This window comes from Primulina tabacum, chromosome 17 (assembly GCF_025594145.1).
Source record: "Primulina tabacum isolate GXHZ01 chromosome 17, ASM2559414v2, whole genome shotgun sequence".
NCBI lineage: Eukaryota > Viridiplantae > Streptophyta > Magnoliopsida > Lamiales > Gesneriaceae > Primulina > Primulina tabacum.
This window is the reverse complement of record NC_134566.1, coordinates 1,324,389-1,335,672: the sequence shown is the minus strand read 5'-3', so window position 1 is coordinate 1,335,672 and position 11,284 is coordinate 1,324,389.

Genomic DNA, 11,284 nt, shown 5'->3' with positions numbered 1-11,284 from the left:
TGAAGAGGTCTCTGCACTGACAACTGAGCTATGACTGCAACTTTCCGGCTCAAGGCATCTGCCACTACATTAGCTTCCCCGGATGGTAGCTAATCTCACAGTCGTAGTCTTTCACCAACTCTAACCACCGTCTCTGCCTCATATTCAGTTCTTTCTCTGTGAAGAAATACTTGAGACTCTTGTGCTCCGTGAATATCTGGCACTTCTCGCCGTACAAGTAGTGTCTCCAAATCTGCAATGCAAAGACGATGGCGGCTAATTCTAAATCATGCGTCGGGTAATTCTTCTCATGCACCTTTAACTGTCTGGAAGCATAAGCTATCACCCGACCCTGCTGCATCAAGACTGCGCCTAAACCGAGCTTAGGTGCATCGGTGTATAGCACAAAATCACCTTGCCCCGTTGGCATGGATAACACTGGTGCTGAAACAAGAGCTTGCTTCAAAGTATCGAAGCTCTTCTGACACTCGTCACTCCACGCAAATTTAGCATTATTCTTGGTCAGTGAAGTGAGTGGCACTGCTATCAAAGAAAACCCCTGAATGAACTTACGATAGTAACCGGCTAAACCCAAAAAACTGCGGATCTCAGAAGCATTCTTCGGTTCAACCCATTCCTTAACGGCTGCTACCTTTGCTGGATCCACCTCAATTCCACTACTAGACACTATGTGACCCAAAAACGCTACCTTTTCCAACCAGAATTCACACTTAATGAACTTCGCAAATAACTTGCGACTCTGCAAGGTCTGCAAAACTGTCTCCAAATGCTGATTATGCTCCTCATGGCTCTTCGAGTAGATAAGAATTTCGTGAATGAACACTATGACGAATTGGTCTAAGTAGGGCTGAAATACTCGGTTCATCAAGTCCATGAAAATTGCTGGAGCATTCGTAAGTCTGAACGGCATCACTAGGAACTCGTAATGCCCATATCTGGTCCTGAAGGCTGTCTTGTGCACATCTGCCTCTTTCACCTTCAGCTGGTGATACCCTGATCGAAGATCTATCTTAGAGAACACCGTGGCTCCCTGCAACTGATCAACAAGTCTTCGATCCTAGGAAGTGGGTACTTGTTCTTTATCGTTACCTTGTTCAACTCCCGGTAATCGATGCACACTCTCATGCTCCCATCTTTCTTTTTCACAAAAAGCACTGGTACGCCCCACGGCGAGAAACTGGGGCGGATGAATTCCTTGTTCAGAAGCTCCTGTATCTGCTGTTTGAGTTCTAACATCTCATCTGGAGCTAATCGATATGGTGCCTTAGAGATTGACACTGTACCTGGCATAAGATTGATTGCAAACTCCACCTCTCTCTCTGGTGGTAGACCTGTGACGTCATCAGGAAAGACGTCTGGGAAGTCTCTGACTACTGGTACATCTGATATAGACGGAGCGGGTGCTTCAGGTGCTGAAATAATGCTGGCCACGAAGGCCTGACACCCCTTAGAAATAAGTTTCCGCGCCTACATGCAGGAGATCATGCGAGGGAAACTTCTCCACCTGTCTGGCTCAAATAGAAACTGCTCCATTCCCATCGGTCTGACCAACACTGATCTCTTCTGAAAGTCAATCAGAACTCTGTTCTTCGTCAACCAGTCCATACCCAAGATAATGTCAAACTCTGGGATCGGCAATGTTATCAGGTCTGCATACACCAGGTGGCCCTGCAGTTCTATATCAATGTCTCTGACCACGCTGGTAGCTACCAGTTCTTCCCCTGATGGGACTGTCATTGAATAATTCACGTCGAGTCCAATAGTCTTGATATCCAAGTGACTAGCAAATGTTTTCGAAATAAAAGAATGGGTCGCTCCTGAATCTATCAAGGCCTGAGTAGCTAATCTCTTAATGAAAATATTTCCTGAGAGACGTTAGCACAACACAAACTTATATCCCAAAATTCTAACATTTAATCCTAAGCATAGTAGAAAATTAATATCCCAAGTCACTCAAAAATATCACTATCACACTAATAATCCCAAGTAAAATTCCACATGCAAAGCAAAATAATACTGAGCTTAGGTAGAAAAATTTACCTGTCAGTAAAGTCGTGTCTGGGTTCGCCTCCTATGCATGCATGGCGAACACCCTGCCCTGAGTTGGCTGCTTCCACTATGGGCACTCTTTCAGCATGTGGTCAGTTTCTCCACATTTAAAACATTTCCCGGATCCCCATAAGCATTGTCCGGGATGCTGGCGATTGCATTTTTGACACACTGGAAAGTTCCCTGGCTTCTGAAGTGCCCCCTGCTGCTGGATTGGACCCTTACTCTTTGGCGGTCCTTGATATGGATTCTTCCCTGGCGGCCCCTGATACGGTTTCTTAAACTGGGGCCTCTGATGCTGCTGCTACTGGTGTTGCGGTGGTGCCTGATAGGGCCTCTTGCTCTGCCTGTCCAACTCGATATCCCTCTGATCATGCTCTGCCGCCAGTGCTCTAGATACGGCGACTGCATAAGTAGTAGGACCCGCAACTCGGACATCACGGCGCAAAATCGGCCGCAAACCATCCATGAAATGCCTCAACTTTGCCTGGGCATCATTCGCAATGAGGGGTACGAAGTGACACCCCCTCTCAAACGTCTTAACAAACTCCGCCACGCTGCTATCCCCTTGACGCAACGTCATAAACTCTCTGGTTAGGCGAGAGCGTACTTCCTCAGTGAAGTACTTCGAGTAGAAAACCTATTTGAACCCATTCCAAGGCAGTACCTGCAAGTTGACTGCCACTGACGCACTCTCCCACCATAGTCCGGCGTCCTCTGTTAGAAGGAACGTGGCGAACCTGACCCGGTCTGTATCAGCCAGTTCCATGAAGTCAAAGATTACCTCGATGGACATAATCCATCCTTCAGCTACCATCGGGTCAGTGGTACCCGAGAACTCCTTTGGGCTCATACGTCTGAACCTCTCGTAAACTGCTTCTGGTCTTGGCCTCTCCCCCGCATCTACTGCAGTCTGGTTCCTCGCAAACTGTGCGAAGAACTGCATCATACTTGCAAGCATCTGAGCTTGCATATCCGGAGGTGGGTGATTGGCCCTCTCCTCATTTCGGGCCTGTCTGTCCTCTTCCCTTGCTTCTCGGTTAATCAAGCGTCTAGGAGGCATACTGTTCCAATAAATTACCCAACACATAAGCCCCACATGCATGAACATGATATAAACAACATAAGATGCACGTATATTGAACTTAAAACAGGGGCATGCTGAAATCATGACTTATTGCTTAATACATAACATAATTCAAAACTTTAAAACTTACAGACTTGAGGTGTGACTTCGTGAGCTTCTTGCGACTGGCAGTAGGCGTAACCCTTTACAAGAACACCGCTATGATACCAACTGTAACATACCGTACTTTTTACTACTAAATTTTGCGGAAAAATTAAAAATTTTCTGGAATACGAAAATAAAAGCAATACGGTCGTCACTACATCGTCCGTTCACCAATAAAAATTTGCTGACAAAATGCTTGTTTCAAACATCGTAACCCACATCAATCAGAGTATTTTAAACTGCATAAAAATCGTAAAAATAACGTGGGCGGTCCTCGGGTTTAGCCTCCCGCTCAGTCCAAGCCTGCTCCTTGGTCCCCACCTCCTTTCTCCTCATAAACATCCTCACCTGCATCGATCAAATCTAGTGAGTCTAAAGACTCAACACGTATAAACTGGAAATAATGAGTATTACGTAATAAAACCACATGCAACTTTAAAATAGGACATACATACTTGAAACTTGAACTTGCACTAAACTGAACGTACGTACATTACATAGACGTGCCATAACGTGAAAACTTTTCATAAACATGCTTGCATACTGGTACATACTTGAACATACATGAACTTCATAATTTCATAAACATGCTTGCATACTGGTACATACATGAACATACATGAACTTCATAATTTTGGTCCACGTTCATGATTTAACGCTTTTCAATCACGATCTAAACCCGTTCATGATTTAACGGGCTGGACAGGTCCTCGGCCACGTTCACCGACTTCCAAACCCATTCATAAATTGGTCACAAGACATTTAGCATATCTCAAAAATTTAAAAATATTTTCTTGCACGTCGAACATACTTACTTGGCGTTGAGGGATTCGGTGGACTTCGATCGGGGCCGTTGCTGCACAAACTAATCATGAATTTACATGCTTAACTTGCCTTGCTTAGACGTAGGTACACATGCTCACCACCAAACTCCATCAACACTTAAGGCGTTCTAAGACACACGGGAATTGACCTCATTTAAATCAATGTACTAAACCATCACAAGAAATCCCAAAACAAACGATTAAGTTTTCCCCAATATATGAGGTACACGGACCCCGGGACTGGGTCCGTGTATGGGTCCGTGTATGTGCGCAAAGAAGGTACCAACAAAAGGAAAGGACACGGACCCCGTGCCCTGGTCCGTGTGGGGGTCCGTGTACTCTCGCAAAAAGGATAGTCAAGAAGAAACAAAGACACGGACCTCGTGCCAGGGTCCGTGTTCGGGTCCGTGTACTCTCGTTGGACGCGAACTCACGAAAATCCTGTACATGTCCTGCTTACATTCTACACTTGTTCGTACGTACCATGAATCGACACCTCAAGACACATCCTAACATGTCATAACATCAAACCAACTTCATACAAGCACCCAAAGCAATGACGTCCACCTTACGACACATACAATTAAAAAATGTGGCAATCGACACCAAATCGGTTCCTACGACTTCTAGTGTATTCGAGTGCCTATCAACACCAAACGACATGTCAAATAACAACCCAACATCATACTGATCATACCTAGACGCAGCAAAGATCACTCGTCGATTCCTAACGAAGCCTGCAACAATAAAATCTCAAAAACGCATCAATACATAATTTTCTGAAAAACGCAGTTTAAGCAGTCCCACGAAAAACGTCATAACTCACTCAATTTTTATTCAAATATTTCAAATTTACTGTCAAATCGAAGGTATCAAAAATTTATACAATTTTCGTGTTGAAAGTTTTCTCTGAATCACGACCGAAAAGTCGCAGTATTTAAAAAGACATTAAAAACGAGTTTTCAGATCTAGAAACTATTTCAAAACTGATCCAAACCAATTTCCGCTCAAACGACGAACGTCACACATAAAATTTTACGCATAAAAATAACACGACACATAATATGACGAGATCGATGCAGAAATAACATAATATACGTGCCTTTTGATGATAAACTTTACCGAAACGGCGATACCGAAGCGGAGAAAGAAGCGAGGTTGATCCGGGACGAGCGTGGCACTAAATTCTTTGAAGAAAACTCGACTAAATCTCAGAGGATTTCCAGAAGAAGGGGCGGCTACTATTCTTCTCTTAGAACCCTATTTTTGTTCTCTCAAACATAATAAAACTGATTTGCAAATATGTGTGTGTGTGTTTGAGGCGTGTGAAAATGTTTTTGTGTGTGTGTGTGTGTAGCGTGAGTTTTGAAATAATTAGGGACTAAAATTTGCTCATTTAGAAATTATCAATTTAATTAAAAATGCTAATACACCTCTAACTATAACCAATTCCTTAATTAAAATTAAACACACACTCATTTATAAAATTCTCTAATATTCAAGATAAAATATGCAATGCTAACTTAAAAGTTTTAAAACTCTAAATCCCTAAATTAATAATTTAGGCTTTAAAATACTAAAACTTAATAAATTATCTAAAACGCCTCATTCTTGACTAAAAATTAAAATACCCCACTTTTAAAGTACCCAAAAATCGTCACCGGTCTTTTCCTCGATCCCGCCTTGAGTAATCGCCTGAAACATGAAACTCGAAAATATTTTAACGTGCATCTCATAAACATAATTAATTTAAAATAATGCATTTAAATAAATCATGCATGGCTAAAACTCAATTTAAACTTAAATAAATGCTTTAATAATTAAATAAATGCATGTGTTATACGTGTATTGAATTTGGGCACTACACATTAGTTCACTAAGTTTCAGTGCTTCAAAAATCAGATATCAGAAATCGAACATACAAAAACTTTGCTTTAAAACATAAATCATCAAACTAGATTCAAGATATTTATACATAAGCCCACTTACAGTAATTTTCTTGAGTTTCAGTTGTTGAAGTCTGGAATATGCTTGCTCTTGCTACTGGATTTTTCAGCTCGAAAATACACTTTCTTAGTTCGAATGATAACTCAAGATTTTTGTAACACCAATTCAGATGTTTGAGGGTGTTATTTATAGGCAAACTTCTAACTGTTAGCCTCCCAATTAATGGTTATAATCTGCTATTAACAGCTTTTATTCCGTGTTAAATGCTTCAGTTACAAGTCATAAGCTGAATTAGTAACTGTTTGCTGCTGGATTCTATCTGCTGGAAAAATACCAGCTTCTGAAATATTAGCTGATGCTGGACTTGTTAGCTTCTGCTGGAATTTTCCTTTGCTACTGAATATTGCTAGCTGCTGAAAAATGCTAGCTGCTGCTGGAAATTCAGGTTCTCACATCCCTCCCTCCTTATGAGAAGTTTCGTCCTCAAAACTTGGCAAAACATGATCCTCAAAGAGATAAGGGTATTGTGCTCGCATCTTTTCTTCCAACTCCCAAGTAGCTTCTCTTTCGGTGTGGTTGGACCATTGTACTTTGACATATGGAATAGTTCGTCGCCTCAGTACTTGGCTTTTGTTATCCACAATTCGAATCGGAATTTCTTCATACTTAAGTTCTTCATTTAGATTTCCCTCAACCAGAAGTGGTCCAGCTTCCAGAATATGACTTGAAACGGAAATATATCTTCTCAGCTGCGAAACGTGGAATACATTGTGAATTCTTGACATGTTGGGTGGAAGTGCTAATCTATAAGCAAGTGTTCCCACTTTCTCAAGAATTTCAAAGGGTCCGACGTATCTAGGATTCAATTTCCCAGCCTTATTGAATCGGATTATACCTTTCATGGGTGACACTTTCACATACGCTTTTTCTCCAATTTCGAATTCCATGGGTCTTCTTTTTAGGTTAGCCCAGCTTTTCTGTTGATCTTGTGCAGCTTTTAATCTCTCCTTGATCAAAGCAACTTTATCCACCGTTTCTTGGATCATTTCGGGTCCCACAATGGTTTTTTCCTCTATCTCATCCCAATACAGTTGTGATCAACACTTTCGTCCATACAGAGCTTCGTATGGTTCCATTTCAATACTGCTATGGTAAATATTATTGTACGCGAACTCAATTAAGGACAGATGTTCGCTCCAATTACCACTGAAGTCTAGAGCACATGCTCTCAGCATATATTCTAGAGTTTTTATCGTCCTCTCAGTTTGGCCATCAGTTGAGGGTGATACGCCGTACTAAGAGTAACTTTTGTCCTCATAGCTTGTTGAAAGCTCTTCCAAAATCAAGATGTAAACCTAGGGTCTCTGTCGGATAGTATGATAGCTGGAAATCCATGTAATCGTACGATCTCATTCATGTACAATGCGGCTAGCTTGTCCAAATTATAGTTCATACGGACATGCAAGAAATGCGCAGATTTTGTGAGTCTATCTACGATTACCCAGATACCGTCATGACTTTGTCTAGACTTTGGTAACCCGACAACGAAGTCCATGGAGATATGTTCCTATTTCCATTCTGGAATTTCTAGAGATTGCAGAAGTCCTCCAGGTCTTTGGTGCTCTGCTTTGATTTGTTGGCACACAAGACACTTGGAAACAATTGTCGCAACATCATTTTTCATTCCACTCCACCAGAAATTATTCTTCAGATCTCTGTACATCTTGGTACTGCCAGGATGGACTGAAAATTTCGACTTATGTGCTTCCGACATTACTTCTTGTCGAAGATTATCAATGTCTGGTACGCACAATCGTCCTTTCATCCAAAAGATTCATTTGTTATCAATCTCGAAATCTGGTGATTTCCCTTCCTTGGATTGCTCTTTCAGTTTCACCAAAGAGGAATCTCTATCTTGACTGATCTTGATTGTTTCTCGAAGATAAGGTTGTGCTGAAATTGATGTCAGGATTATCTTACTCGTATTCTCATAAGTTCAATCCACCGTCTTTGTCTCATATTTAGTTCTTTTTGAGTGAACAAATACTTGAGACTTTGGTGATCAGTGAAAATTTCACACTTGGATCCATAAACATAATGTCTCCAAATTTTTAGTGCAAACACTACTGCTGCTAGCTCGAGGTCATGCGTTGGGTAATTCTGTTCATACGGCTTCAATTGTCTCGACGCGTATCCAATCACCCTTCCCTCTTGCATGAGTACACATCCTAAACCTTCTTTAGATGCATCACTGTAGATGGTGAAGTCTTTGCTTTCAGTTTGCAATACCAACACTGGCGTGGAGGTAAGCTTCTTCTTCAAAGTCTCGAAGCTCTTCTCACAATCTCCACTCCATTGAAATTTAGAGTTCTTCTGTGTGAGTTTGGTGAGAGATATTGCTATTGAAGAGAATCCTTCAACAAACTTTCGGTAATAGCCTGCTAATCCCAAGAAGCTTTGAATTTCTGTCACAGTCTTTGGTCTAGGCCAATCGGAGATTGCTTCTACTTTCTTAGGATCCACAGATACTCCTGCTGCTGATATTATGTGTCCCAAGAATGTGACGCTCTCTAACCAAAATTCGCATTTCTTGAATTTGGCGTAAAGTTCTTTTTCTATCAGCGTCTGGAGGGTGAGACGAAGATGTTCTTTGTGGTCTTACTCACTTGACGAATATACCAGAATATCGTTGATGAATACCACAACAAACTTGTCAAGAAATGATTTGAACACCCTGTTCATGAGATCCCTGAATACTATCGGAGCATTTGTTAATCCGAACGACATCACCATGAACTCATAGTGTCCATACTTTGTTCTGAAGGCTGTCTTCGGAATATCATCTGTCTTGACCTTGAGTTGGTGGTAGCCTGACCTTAAGTCGAGTTTGGAAAAGACCGTAGCTCCTTCGAGTTGGTCAAACAAATCATCTATCCTTGGAAGTGGGTATTTATTCTTGATTGTAATCTTATTCAGTTCTTTGTAATCGATACACAATCTCATGCTTCCGTCCTTCTTCTTCACAAATAGGACAGGAGCTCCCCACGGAGATGCGCTTGGTCGAATCTGTTTCTTTTCCAACAATTCTTGAAGTTGTTCTTTGAGTTCTTTCAATTCTGCTGGAGCCATTCGGTACGGTGCTTTTGAGATTGGTGTAGCATTGGGCACTAAATTAATCTCAAATTCCAATTCGCGGTCGGGAAGTTCGCCAGGGAGTTCTTCAGGAAAGACATCCGGAAATTCTTGTACTACCGGAATCTCTTCTAGCGTAAGTGTGGTTTCTTTTTTTACCTCGCTTAACATAGCTAGGTAAACTTCTTTTCCACTTTTCATGGCTTTCCAAGTTTGAGAAGCAGAAAGAAGAGTCTTTCGTTCTTTTGTCTTACCATGAAATAAAAGTTTCTCTTGGTGTGGAGCTTGGATGGTTACCGTCTTTCTATGACAGTCTACTAAAGCATGATTCTTGGCTAACCAATCCATTCCAAGAATTACGTCGAATTCCACCATGTTTAGTTGAATCAGGTTTGCCTTGAAATTCTGATATTCTATGAGAACACTAATATCCTGATATAAAGTGCGAATTTCTAAAATTCGATTTGCAGGAGTTGCTACTCTATATGATTCTTCTAAGTTATCAGGCTTAGCTCCTAACTTCTTGGCAAATCTCTTACACATGAATGAATGCGTAGCACCACAATCAAATAATACATAAGCAGGTATATTATTGATTAGAATGGTACCCGCTACGACATCATTCGAGTTGTCAGCCTCTTCTTGAGAGATAGCATAGACTCGAGTATTTGGCTTGTTCTCCTTAGGCTTGTTTGGAGTTGTTCCACCTGCTGGACCATCCCTTGGATCTGGAAAAGGACATTGAGCAATGCGGTGGCCCATCTTTCCACAACGGAAACAAGTTCCAGAATTCTTACGGCATTCACCAGTGTGAGTGAATCCACAATTTTTGTACTTGACTCCTTCTTTTCTTGATGAAGAAGAAGTGGTTCCTTTAGTTGGAGCACTGGTGAATTGATTGCTTGAAAACCTAGGCCTCTTGAATTGTTGTCCTGGTTGGTACTGGCTTGACTGAGGACGTTTGAGTTTGTTCTCACTTTCACGCCTCTTGAAGTCATTCTCAGCCCTGATGGCAGCTCCCATCAATTCATCAAAACTATTGGGCTCGATAACGGCAAGGGCAGATTGAATGCGGCTGTTCAATCCTTTCTTGAAGCGATGTATCTTCAAGGCATCGTCTCCCATGATGGTTGGGGAGTAGGTTCCCAATGAGTGGAACTTAGATGAATACTCCACCACTGTCATGTTTGGCTCTTGAACCAAGCTTTCAAATTCTGACAGCTTCTGCACTCGAACTGCTATCGGGAAGTACTGCTTCAGAAATGCCTCTCGGAACCTTTGCCAAGTGATAGGTCCCGCCCTTACCATAGCTGGTGAGACTCCTTCCCACCAGCTTTATCCACAAGAAAAGGTGTAATCACATCTACCTTGATCCCTTGTGGAACCTCAAGTAGTCGAAGATGATTCTCCACTTCTTTCATCCAATTTTTTCCGACCTCAGGATCGGAGCTTCCATCGAAGTTTGGGACTCTTGCTCTGCGTAGAGACTCAAAGTGTTGCTTAGTCCCATTCTGAGCTGGAGGTGGTGGCGGTGGCTGATTAGCATTAGGGTTCTCTAACCCTTGTAGCGTTGTTGCCACAATCGTGGCTATAGCCATCAAGTCCACCTGACTGAGGCCAACTGCTGGTGGGGGTTGTGGTGGTTGTTGTGCATCTTCATCATTGCGGTTATTGTAACGAGGGTTACGATTGTTTATCACAGGTCTCCCGTCCATTTCCTAAAAATATGAAAGTTCTAAGGTTGATTGCAGGAAAAAGAACTAAACAAAGGAATCACAATGATCGAGTAATTGCTCCAAAAATTAAATATGAAACCAATGGATAGAAATAAATTTTTATTGATTTCCCAAGAAAGTGCAATTACAAATAACCTTTGAAAATGCTAACAAAATGCAAATAGAACAAGTGCTATTACAAAAAGCTACTACTGAATGTCTAATCTATCACTTGTCTTAATCCCAAATCTATAGGATCCTCTTCCACTTCTTCATCTTCTTTGGGATCCTCCTCAGGTTCGTCTTGATGGTTGGCTATCACTGTTTCCAGATGTTCAATATGACCATGCAGAACTGTATTCTGGTCGCTAAGAACTTCAACAGTG